The 12,576-nt window shown below is 44.3% G+C and overlaps 1 long non-coding RNA gene across 1 annotated transcript; it reads right to left on the bottom strand.

The window, feature by feature from the left end:
• Positions 1 to 5,864: 5,864 nt before the first annotated feature.
• LOC130682108 (uncharacterized) lies at positions 5,865 to 12,076 on the bottom strand. The gene is made up of 2 exons (XR_008995403.1): positions 11,845 to 12,076; positions 5,865 to 6,079 (listed from the first exon to the last, which is right to left on the bottom strand). It is a non-coding gene; the product is annotated as an uncharacterized LOC130682108 (long non-coding RNA).
• Positions 12,077 to 12,576: the final 500 nt, after the last annotated feature.

Raw genomic sequence — 12,576 nt, 5'->3', positions numbered from 1 at the left:
TCGAATTTTCACGAACCAAAGAGAACTTAAAGCGAAAGAAAAACTTTTTTATTTTTTAAATAGCAAACAAACCTTTTTTTACAGTCGTAGCTTCGACTTCATCATAGGCGATTTCCACCGACGGATCTTGCTGAAAATCTGCAGAGAAAGGACTTTACTCATGAAATGATGCCCTAAGAGCGCAGAGCAAATTTAAATCGTTTTTGGGTTGAAAAATTTCTCACACTGTGTCCAGGACCCCCTCCTCCACCCCACGACCTCAGAATTACAGAGTCCCTGTAAAATTGCTGAGTTCCAATGACTGTGGCAGTGCTGGAAAATTACCTTTGATAATTTTCTAGGCAGGGGATGGGGTTCAGGACACGCTATCCACAATATGGTGTCACGGCATGTTGGATATTTTAAGATGATGGATTTTCAAGGTCACTGTGACCCCCACCTCCCCACATCCGCACCTCCCACCCCTTCACCTGTCCTGTTGCTTCAGGACTCCCCAGTCCCCCACCACACACCCACACAGCCCAATGCTCAGGGGCATCTGTGCCTTCCAGTCCTTACGAACGCTCCCATGTCACGGAAAACTGACCCTAAATAAATCCATGTGCATTTCTCCTAAAGAGAAAACTTTACACAGAAAACTGTCCTGGTCAGTTTAATCTTCAGACCCAGCCAGGGGCCCTGCAACGGTCGAGGGACACCTGTGCAATTTTTACCTGAGTCAATTGGAGAACCACTTATTGAATGGAAGGCCAGTGGATCCCCAAAATAAAACCGGTGACAAGTCCCGCCGGACACAGTAACATTGGATCAACGCAGCGTGTGAGATAGGATGTTTGCAAGTGTTTTAAAAGTGCAGTTCTTTTTATGTAAAAATATTTGGAAGAAACGTGGCTGCCACGGACGCAAATGAAAAAGGTCCAGACCGGTCCCTCCCCTTTTTTGAGCGGTGGGCACGAGACGACGTGTAGAGGCAGCAATATGACCCATGCAGGTCATATTACACATTAATACATGTGTCCACTTTCTCTCCTGGTAACCTGCCCGTCCTCTGTGCATCCCCGAGACCCGGCTGTGGTGCTTAGGAGGGCAGGGGGGATGTCCTCTCTCCCCTCCATGAACAAACTTAGAAGTTACCAGCATGCAAGTCTGCGAACTACATAGTGGCCCGGACGCAGGGCCCTTGCTCGGAGTGGCACCTGAGGGCTGCCTGCCGTCATGCCATGTCAACAGGGCCGTGCAGTACATGCTTCTTTGTGTCTGATTCCTGTCACTTGGCATCTGCCTATAAAATCCGTCTGTGCTCTTTACGTCGCACTTTTTCATGTCCATGGAATATGGAGGAGCATAGGGTGATCTATTTCTTTGTTATATGGTTGTTGAGCAATTCACTTCTTTCCGATTTGGGAGAGTTTTCAATAGAGCTCCTTTGGGTATTGTACCCCGTGTATTTTTGGTGTAGATATTTATTCACAGACATATGCATATATGTATATGTGTGTATGTATATACATATACACATGTGTATATACAGAAAGACACACACACATATAGTGTGTGTGATGTAGCATGGTCCTGTGGAAGGCATAATTTAGAAAAACTGTACTCTTCTCTGATGCTATTTTAACTAATTATACTGTGGAGCTAATAATAATTATTCTTCTAAAATTATTGACAGACGTGTCCTACACTCCAGAGACTGTGAGTTAAGATTTTCCTTTGCACAAATATTTATTTTATTGCCCTTGGACGTCAGCTCACCTGTACATACATGGTACAGAAATGAATGACCGTGTTCTGGTAAAACTTTACAGACACCGAAATGTTTTTCTCCTTTTCTGATAATATCTGTGCATGTAAAATATTAATATAATTGTACCATTTTTTTCTCTTGTTAATCTGTTTGTCACTAGTTTAATTCACAGCCCCTGCTCACCGAGCCTAAGAGGGTCCAGGGAAACTTATTGCTTCCTGACACCAGCCAATGTTTCAATGCTGGGAATTTCAGAAGTGACATATCCTCTTTCAAAAAGCTTGTCTGTAATTACTCAAACCGTCCCTCTTTTTTTCCCACATCCCTTTCTCCCCCTCATGTCAATGGTACCACCAAAACCCATCTCTTTTACCGGCTGCGTCCAGTGCATCATCGGCTCTCAACCTGACCATGGCATCCTTCTCCCTTATGTTGTCTGGCTCTTGAACAATTTCCAAAGGCAGCCGCAAGTGCAGAACTTATGATATTAGGCGTCTGGGGTTCATCCACTGCTTGTACACGACGGTCCAAACTCTGTCTTGCCCACAAAGCCTTACTGTCTTTCAGACCCCATTCCTTCCCACTTACTCCCTTTATCCCAGCTGAACAGGCTTTATTTCTGGACCTTCCCCCTGGCTTGATCTTGCTGAGGGGCCTTTTCCCAGGCTGTCCTTAATTTCTGCATCACTAGCTCTAATTTGGGCTTGTGGACCATCTTAACAAAGAAAAATAGATTTGGAGGGAAGGGACGAGATTAAGCACGGGGATCCCAGGGGGAACCCAGAGGGTAAGGTGTGTGTGTGCAGGACCATCTAGGCGCCCACTTCCCACCTCCTTCTGGCCCCCTAACTTCCCCGGGAGAGGGGATTCACGGCAGCGTTCATTTTGCCGAAGTTTCTGCCATTAGTCGGATAAGGGAGGCATCACACTACATCCATCGCTTTGCAACTGCCTCCAGCTCAAAACAGTCCTCACGCCAAATGGCATGTTTTGGCGCGGCGAATTCTGTCCCCCTGGAGCCCCAAATTGCATTTCAGGTTTCTTGTTTGTCTTTCCATTTCCCTCTACTGGAATCTTAACTCGCATGAGACACTGCACCAGCGAGGTCTTTCTACCACCCGTGAACTCCTGCACGATAGAGCTTGACAGACCATTAGCGTGCAAATTATTTTGATCAGTTTAATTAATAACCATCACAGACTAAATGCAAAACCTCATTCTTGCAACAGGGTTTGCGACTGAAAAATTGGCAATCCTCTGGGTGTTGAGTTGTGGGAAGTTCATTTATACTATAGAAGAACCCCTTTTTGTTAGAAAAATTGAAGTTGCCAGGAATTGGTGGTGCTGGGCAGTGGGGGAAAAGGGCTCTTAGTGTTTAATGGGGACACAGTTTCAGTTTTGCAAGATGAGAACATTCCGGAGATGATGAGCTGCACAGCAATGTGAGTATACGTAACCCCAACATACAGTCTGCTTAAGAAAATGGTTAAGATGGTAAATTTTGTAATGTGTGCTTTACCACAATTTAAAGCCAGTTACTTGGCCAGTTGGCGATTAAACTGAAAAACCAATACCAAACATAAAAACAACATGTAATGTAAACCCCTGTTTATGTGCAGAAATATCCAGGAAGTATATGTGATTATATATATATATATTTGGATAGTATAAACCATTATAAGTTTATGCACACATTCATGGGTGCACAGATGCGATCGCGTGCATATGCACACATGTTTACATATGCACACACAGAGAGTGTACCCTTTCTGACGGTTAATAGCATCTGCCTTTTGTGGGGGTAACTGGCTGGCTGGCACTGGGAAAGGGAAAGGAAATGTCCTTCTTTTTCTCTCTCTTCTGCATACTTTGATGCATTATATCAGGAAGAGTTATTAATGCATTTCTTTAAAATCAAAAGCAATGAATAGAGAAAAGAGGAGAAGATAGTGTTTCAGGTAAAGGGTAAAGGGGAGATGGGAACACTCAGAATTTCTGCATCTCCATGGACACGGCCTTTTCTGCCCACAATGGTGCCCACTGGGGATCCTGTGTGATGGAGAGAAAGGTGGCTGTTGGGGGGACTCAGCCTGTTCACACTGTGGTGGTGGCTTGGTCCGGGACCCAGATCTGAAGCTCAGTCCTGAATCAGTGTGGATTCACACTAATGGCATATGCAGATGTGGTAGGTCCTGGCTGATGGCACAGGTGGACCGCACAGCCTCCAAGGTGGCAAGCTTGCGGGTCCCCCCAAACCAGCCCCACATTGGTTTAGTCCCTAGACAGATTCGCAGAACTCACAGAAGGTTCTGAAGCTCATTGGTGTGATTGATGGGAGGCGAAGGTTAAAGGTTAAATGAGCCAAGGGAAGGTGTGGGGCAGGGGCCAGGAGACCCCAGCTGTGGCACCTCTTCTGGCCTCTCCCCAGGGACTCACCTGACCGCCAGCAGTGACAACACAGAGGTACATTGCCAATCAGGAGAGCTCCCCAAAGATCTGAGGGGGAATCTCTTCACACAGGCATGATGGAGTGTTTGATCGATTACCAGCCTGGTTGAGAGCATTCTCTGAGTCTATTGATCTTGCGTGAGCTGAAGCACCCACCTCGCACACACTGTGTTTGGGAAGGCGAGCCCAGCCTGAAGAATACAGGATGGGGGCTCATAGACTGTGCAGTGTGACTGAGCCCCCCAGGACCGCAGAGAAACCAGGATGACCTTCTAGGGGCTGAGGGAAGGGGCCTAATGTCTTTGGCATCTACCCAAAAGCCAACTGACCGAACCACTGGGATATTATTCCATTTATGAACCTGGCAGAAATATCCAGAAAGATGATGCAAATCTTTCAAATATTTCCGCCAGTGTTCATACGTTCACAATTTAGACATGGTACTGTTAGACTGGGTTAAAGAGACATTCCTTTTCCACTCTATGGATATGGGTCCAGGACAGTGGGTGACTTTGATTGGAGACACAGCATCTTATCCCTGAGGACTACACAGAAAATACCAATAGACTCATTCTCGTTGGCTCTCTTTGTTCTAGAGTTTTCTCAGACCACCACCGAGCTCTTTTGACAGAATAGCATTGCCTCAGACACTTGGAAATGTACATTCGCTTTGTATCTTTGCTTCTTTCTGGAAAAAATGTTCAAATCCCCCAGGTGAGCGGTCTGGGTACTGCCTTAGCTTGTAAATTTACTTTTAGGTATCATTTTATTTATTTATCTTATAAATAAACTTTTATAAATTACATTGTGAGGAGTTTTGCTTGTGCTGAGAGCTAACTGCATCCATCTCATGGTAACCGTATGGACATGGGCTTTCTAACTTTCTCACCCAAACTGCCTTTGAAACATATCTGAAAATGGTAGTCTGTGTTTGGTGACTGGGAAATAAGCATTTCACTTCCTTGAGGCATGATTTTCTTTGAGGCTAATGTGAATGTTCTGAACAGATTGAAGTTTGGCTAGGCAAAGCTCGCATGTGAAGTAGGTTAGAGGTATTAAATGCATTCCTGACATAGGATGTTTTAAATTTAGAATGACTTTATCAGGATGCACCCCCTCTGTGAATCAAGGAAGATCTGTACATTTTTAAAAATAGGGTTTAAGTGAAAAAGCCTTATCTAGCCTTTGTCTTTTTATGGATGCCTTGATATGTAACATCCCCCCCCAACCCACAGAGGTGTAGGATGGAAGGAAGTTTGAGCTTTAAAACAAGGTTGAACTGAATCGCCTTGAATGTTCCTTATGAAATTATCTGAAGAGCTAGATAATTTTCCCAACTTTTTTTCTTTTTTTTTTTGAGGAGAGGGCAATGCAGAGAGATTCTCCCCTTCCCCTTTCTATTCTGTGTTTCAAATAAAATCTTGGGAGCAAGATGTTGCACTTCCAGCGGTTACTCAAGGTGAATTTTCACTCAAACATCAGAAAGGATGATTCATTTTTGAGAAATGTTGGAGGAACTAGTTGTTCCTCCAGGGTAAGTAAGGAGGAAAAGCAACGTGCGCTCTTACACAGCAGAAAGTCTACTACACACATCTCTTTAATGAGAAATGGCCAAATGTTATAAAGAAAATCTACACGTTGTGACAAGAAGAATATGCAGAGCGAAGCAGGTTTAAATTTTAAGAAGGGAAAAGAAGTAACCTTTCCTAACTGCATAGTCAACGGAGCAAATCTAATAGAATTATGAGATCCAGTTTGGGAAATCAAGTGACGCTTTCAAACCGCAAGATGCCAAGTGGTCCGTGATCAGTAATGACTGACGTGTGAAGGACTAGGAATTTCAAATGTGCCCCTGAGGGGTTTTCATTCCCAGAATCAAGCCTGCTGGCAATAAATAAATTAGTCAGAGTTATGGTTCAGTCTCTGCTCTGAGCTGAGAGTACTATCTCCATCACTAGTGATTACAAGGCGTGAAAAACGGTCTAATATCTTCCACATTTCAGGGACTGCTTTTTTTTTTACTCCTCTGACTTTGTCTTGACCCCAGTTACCTTGTTGCCTGACCTCATTCTTTCCACAAAATATGACTGTCCGTGTTATCTTCGTTAGCTGATGCCTCCATTCCAAAGTAATTACGGAGGATAGGAAAATAGAGGGATATTTCATATGCCTGCCAAGTAGATGTTATTTTTCTGATTTTCTTTTTTTTTCTCACCAATCTGCCCTCATCTCAGAGAATCATTTTTCATGAAGTAAAAATAGGCATTTCTACCTAATCACGTTGCTACTTTGTATAGAACATCAATAAAAGAATACTGGAAGGCTCTTGGAGAAGATGCACTTTTAAAGGGTCTGTTTGCTAGACGGCGTTTCTATGCATCTTCAGTAGCTTGAATGGAGTCACAAGATGCAAATCTGCTCCCTTGCTGGCGACCCTCGCGGTTTCTACCAGCAACTGACCCTCTTTGGGTTGACCAAGGAATGTAGGCATTTGAAATACGACTTTTGGATGAGGCAGCCCACAAACATCCAGAGAAGGGGCGTGATGAGTTAGTTATCAGTGGCTAAGCCTATTCCCGATGACCCAGAAACGCTGTGTTCTTAGAGGCTTTGCTGCACCCCAAGATGTAGCCCTCTGCTGAATTGCATTTGGTAGCACGCCAATCAAAACGCTAGTTTATGCACTTGCTAAAATTAATGTACTCAATGAATGTAGTCAGCATTTTAAATGTCACTGTCAAGTATCCGCCGAATCTGCCCATTTTCTCCAACTAGGAAATGTACTTCAGAGGCAGCGTGACAATCTGAGAGATCATTTTGTGTTCCGGGGTCACAACAGTGAAGTGATTTGAATGTTTCCTGATGTCAAGGTGCAGCACGATTAGAGTCGCTCTCTATAGAAAAGCATGTACTTCCTTGGAAGCATACGCTGCACCTTGGCTGGGGGCTTGGGTTCCCTCCTGCAGGCAGGATTATGTAGGAACCACCAGCTCACCCCTACGGCTTTCTTCTCTTCTGTTTCTTTGGTTGACACTTCCTCTCTTTCTGGATATGTTTGTACCTTGCATTCAAGCTTGGCTGTGTTCTAGGAGTCACTGTGTCCTTAAGGGCAGATCTCTATCTCTTTCTGTTCTGAGATTTTTGTGGTTTTCATGTTCCCTTTTGCCGTTCTTTATTTCCAAGTCATACGTGTATCTTGCCCACAGTACAATCTCCAAAAACATAAATACACAGAGATGCTCAGTTTAATTCTCGATGATGACAACCACCTATTCGAAGATTTGTAGGAGATTTTCCTACACAAAAAGTAGGTTATGTACTTACTGGGTCATTTGCATACAATTCTGTCTCTAAAATCAAGGGTGACCTTAAGATGAGCAGTAATAGGGGAAAAATCTGTGACCCTAGATTGTGAGAGATGATTTTATGACTCCAGGGAAAATAATGTATGGCCATCGGTGTCGGTCATGATCGTCTCTGTCCAGGGAAAACAATCGATACCCAGCACAGTGGATCCTGATCACCATGATCATCTCAGGCCAGGGTAGGAATAGTCAACGATCAAGATAGTGAGTGGGGAACATCTTATTCCAGATTTTTTTATTACAACAAGATTTTGAAATGTGGGGTTTTCCACATCAGCCTCTGGTCCAAGAATGATTTGCTGGCTCTCAGGCTCGAGATTTCCTGGCAAAGTCAGCTCTTGGCAAAACCTGAGAAGAGAGTGGGTCAAGCTTGTTTTGGGGGGTTTCTGTAGCTCTCTCTAGAGTAATCATGCTGCACCCCCAAATGAAAACCTTCTGGCCTCTCTCTGCCTGGCTGATATGCTCACTGTGCACGTGCTACTGACATAGTCTTCTGTATTCTGCAAATGTTTTCTTTCCTTCCTCATGTCCCACTGCACACATGCCGTGATCTCATTGTTGAGGTCTCTGACCAATGACCGACACAGTATTGCAAACACATTCTTACGAATGGTTGTGGTGGCCCCTGAATGACTATCCAATTTCACAGGTGTACTTGTTTCCAATAGTGGGAGTTTCACTGCCTGGACTAGTTACAAGGAAGACGACGACAAAGGACCGAGGCCCCACGTGAGCTTCTCCTGGGATTCTTCCAGGTAGGTGCTGCCTGTCCCTCTGACAATTCCATTGCCATTTCTTGTGGCCCCGTCTCATCAGCTGGATTGATGTGGTTAGTTCTGAACTGAATCCCTGGACAGGACTGAACTTGGATGAAGACACGAGGTTCATTTTTTTCTCTCTCTGTGAATATGTTTTCTTATTCACACCAGTAATAATCATATAGAGTCGAATTTTCTCATGTAATGTAGATACACAGGCCAGGACTAAGTTGGGTGGGGAAGCCATTCTTCTCGTTTCTACAGGAGCGCTTTGTGGCTGCAGAGCAGACGTGGCTCTTAGGGGAGAGACATGAGGCACAAGTGTGAGGGTGGAGGTAATTTGGGGGCCAAGCAAGGCTCTTTGGTGGGGAGACCAACAGAAATGGTCACGACATTCTAGGATCTATGAGTACATGGTCTTTGGTGGTGAGAAGTCAGGTAGGAGAGGAAGTTATGGTGGCCCCCACGTAGCAGAGACCAGAGCTTGAGCCAAATTGGGCTGGAAGAGTCCCTTAAAGAGCTGCACAGCTGGTGGGTGAAGTTTTCTGTAAGTCCTGGACTGAGGTTGCACTTATGAGGGCCTGCTAGGTATCACCCCACATTGCCCATTTGATGTGACATTTGGGTACACAACCTGAGGGAAAGTGGACATTTTTTTAAGCAAATACCTATAAATATAATTATGTTTGAATGTTTAAGTTGGTTTCTGGGGGTGATTATTAGCAGAGGAGATACTGTTAAGATTTTTGTGTCCATCTTTTCTTCACAACCAGAGAATGAAACAGAGATGTATAAAAGAACGGAAAATGAGAAAGCAACATAGTGAAAGATGTCAGACTGGTGTTGACAGAAAATTCAACTTAGAATGACCATTTTTATTCCATTTGAGACGGCTATTAATTATTCTCCCATTTGATAGAAAGAAGTCCATTTATGGAAAGTCCCAACCTTTGTTTTTTGAATGAGGAATCTTGTAAGCTTTTCTCTGATGTGTCTTTCAAGGGTAGACATTCCATAAAGAGCATTGAGTGTGCAAGATCATGAGGACATGGCAAAACAATCATGTTTGCCTCAAGAGAAACATTGTTTGGACTGCTAGCTCTGATATGTTCACAGAGCTGCCTGTGGAACCACAGAGCTGTCCCTGAGTTCCGTCCCCAGCCAGAGATGGAAACAGCAGTTTCTACATGTTCACTCTAGCAGAACCCCTACAGCAAGGAATAAGCACCACGCCAGAAAGGGAATATTGTGACATGTACTGTTCCATCACTTGGCATAATTACCTACTTTTCTTTTTGAAGGAAAACACATTTACTTTATTTATTTATTTATTTTTTATTTTGATATTGTTAACGTGCAATTAGTTGAACAACATTATGGTTACTAGACTCCCCCTATTATCAAGTCCCCCCCACATGCCCCATTACAGTCACTGTCCATCAGTGTAGTGAGATGCTATAGAGTCACTACTTGTCTTCTCTGTGTTGCACAGCCCTCCCCGTGCCCCCCCTACATCATGTGTGCTAATCGTAATGCCCCTTTTCTGCCTTATCCCTCCCTTACCACCCATCCTCCCCAGTCCCTTTCCCTTTGGTAACTGTTAGTCCATTCTTGGGTTCTGTGATTCTGCTGCTGTTTTGTTCCTTCAGTTTTTGCTTTGTTCTTATGCTCCACAGATGAGTGAGATCATTTGGTACTTGTCTTTCTCCACCTGGTTTATTTCACTGAGCATAATACCCTCTAGCTCCATCCACGTTGTTGCAAATGGTAGGATTTGTTTTCTTCTTATGGCTGAATAATATTCCATTTTTATGGGTTGACTCGGGTCTCTCCAAAATGCACGCGTTGCAGTCCTAATGCCCATCACCTCAGACTGGGTTTGGAAGTAACATCTTTCCAGCTGTCATGAAGTCATTAGATGGACACAAATCCAATAAGACATGTGTCCTTCTAAGAAGGAGCCATTTGGATTCAGAGACTTGTGCCCAAAGAGTCAGCCACATGAAGGTGGAGGCAGAGGTCTGTGTGATGCATTGACCAGTCCAAGGATCGTCAAAGATGCCGGTGAAATTTGTCCAGAAGCCAGAAGAGGCATGGAACAGATTCTCTCCCGGGGGCTCCAGAAGGAACCAGTCCTGGATGCACCTTGATCTCAAACTTCTGGCCTCCAGAGCCGAGAGAGGAACCGTTTCCAAGTTTAAGCTGTGCCCATTCTGTAGCATTTTGTTGCAGCAGCTCTGAATGGACACATAACCTTGCTCAAGGTTTTAATTTTTTATATTTCTTAAGTTTCACTTGACATGTGAGAAACTGAAGAAACACACTCGGTCATTTTCTGCCTCAGCCCATTCCTGAACCCCATCTTGTTTAAAGCAGGGGCTCTGAACCAGGAGAGATTCCATTTGCCGCCCACACCAGTGGACATGGGACAACATCTGGGCACATCTTCGGTTGTCACGACTAGAGGTGAGAGGGACTTCTGGACTCTTTGGATGGAGCTAGGGGTGCCATTAAACTTCCTACTGTCCACTGAATGGTCCGCCAAAGTGAGGAGTTATCTGACCCCAAATGTCAAGAGTGCCAAGGTTGGCAACCTCCGTACTAGATGCAAGAGCTTCGAACTACAAACTTAAATATTTGGAAAAGCCCTAAGGCATGGCAGAGGCCACTTATTGTAATTATTACTTAGCTTGATTCGATCTCAGCTAGTAAATTAAAATTACACAGGGTGCATTCATTGTCAAGAAAAACCTTTTGCAGAGGTGCCCAGACCAGTACCTGGGGGCACTGCCACCCCACTCCTGCAGGCTGAAGCATGTGGTGGGCAGAATCCTGTCCCCTAATCATCATTTTGCCTTGTGTTCAACGTCCTGGGTGGTTTATGCTTGCACCATATCCCACTATGTGCCAGGACTTTATAGGAGCAGAAACACAGATGGTCCTATGCAGTAAACAGCTATCCTTGGAAGCTACTATTTTTGTGTCCTTTTAAATAGCTTCAGGCCAGTGAAGATGTATGTATTATCTGAACTTCAAAGTATTTTAACTTACATTAGGGTAAAAATGCAGTATTTGTTTCCTTGCATTACGATAAAAAAAATTGCCCCACGCTGGGTGTCTTAAAACAACAGAAACATATTCTCTTAATTGGTCAGAGGTGAAAATTCTGCAGGTTCTAAAGTTCCTATTTCCAAATCAGACTCGGTTCAGACGTTGGGTGGACATGAATTTTGGGAGAAACACTCTTCAATCGAACACAACCGCAGATATTACGAAACCACAACATGAATATCTAAAAATATCTCCTGAATTTGACTGTGAACATGGGAAAGGGACATTAGTTGTTACTATGCAGGGAAGACGTAATTCCACTGCTCAGGTGTTGAGGGAAAACGCGTTTGCTTTTATTCAGATGTTTTTCCCTGACATTTGTGAGGTTGGTGACCAAGGTTTATGTCCTGTCCTCACTGACGGTTGGTTGACGTGCTGCTTCTAAAAAGAGTCTTGGAATCATCTCTTTTACCGTGAATTTCTCTGAGTTGATCCAGGGGACGCAAAGATCGGACGTGCCTGCAGAGGTGAGATCTTTTATCTTGAATCACCATCGCAGGAGCCAGAGATGATTAACCTGAGTTCATTTCTTTAGTTAGGAGAAAAAAAATCCTAAATGTAGGGGAAGACGTTGCTGCTCTCAGAATTAATACAGAAGGGAATGAACTTCAACAGAACCAGCCATTTCCTCTTCCAGGAAAGGACAGTCAGTGAGGAGAAGAGGATTCTCCTACCATTTTCCTTCAGGGAAAGTTAAACAGCCATCCCTTCCCCTGGTGGAAAAAAGGTTTCCATGTTTCAGCCTGTAGGATCTGTTAGGAATGACTTATTTTTAAACTGGGGCCTCCACAAGACCACCAGCCCTGAGGATCTGATATTGTGTCATTGGAATTTACTGACCCTGAGTCTGATCGGAGCGTGGATTTCCTGTCCAGTGTCTTAAAATGCCACGCGTGTGACTGGTGATCTAAGAGCAACTGCTTCCACGCTTCCAGAGCTTTGCAAGCCCATCCCATCGGGGAAGGCATGATGACTCTTGCTCTGTGTGTTTGATAAGAAACAAAACTGAGCTTAATCAGCAGAGGAGCAATGCCAAAAAGATCACACATCCTTGGGGAAGGAAGGGAAGGAGAGACTTAAAAAGGGCTGGAGGCTTCCAGCCGGGGGTGGGGGCTTTGATGTGGGGCAAGCTTGGTCTGTTCGC

This window comes from Manis pentadactyla, chromosome Y (assembly GCF_030020395.1).
Source record: "Manis pentadactyla isolate mManPen7 chromosome Y, mManPen7.hap1, whole genome shotgun sequence".
Lineage (NCBI taxonomy): Eukaryota > Metazoa > Chordata > Mammalia > Pholidota > Manidae > Manis > Manis pentadactyla.
The sequence above is the reverse complement of the archived record's forward strand: the minus strand, read 5'-3'. Positions and strand labels throughout refer to the sequence as shown.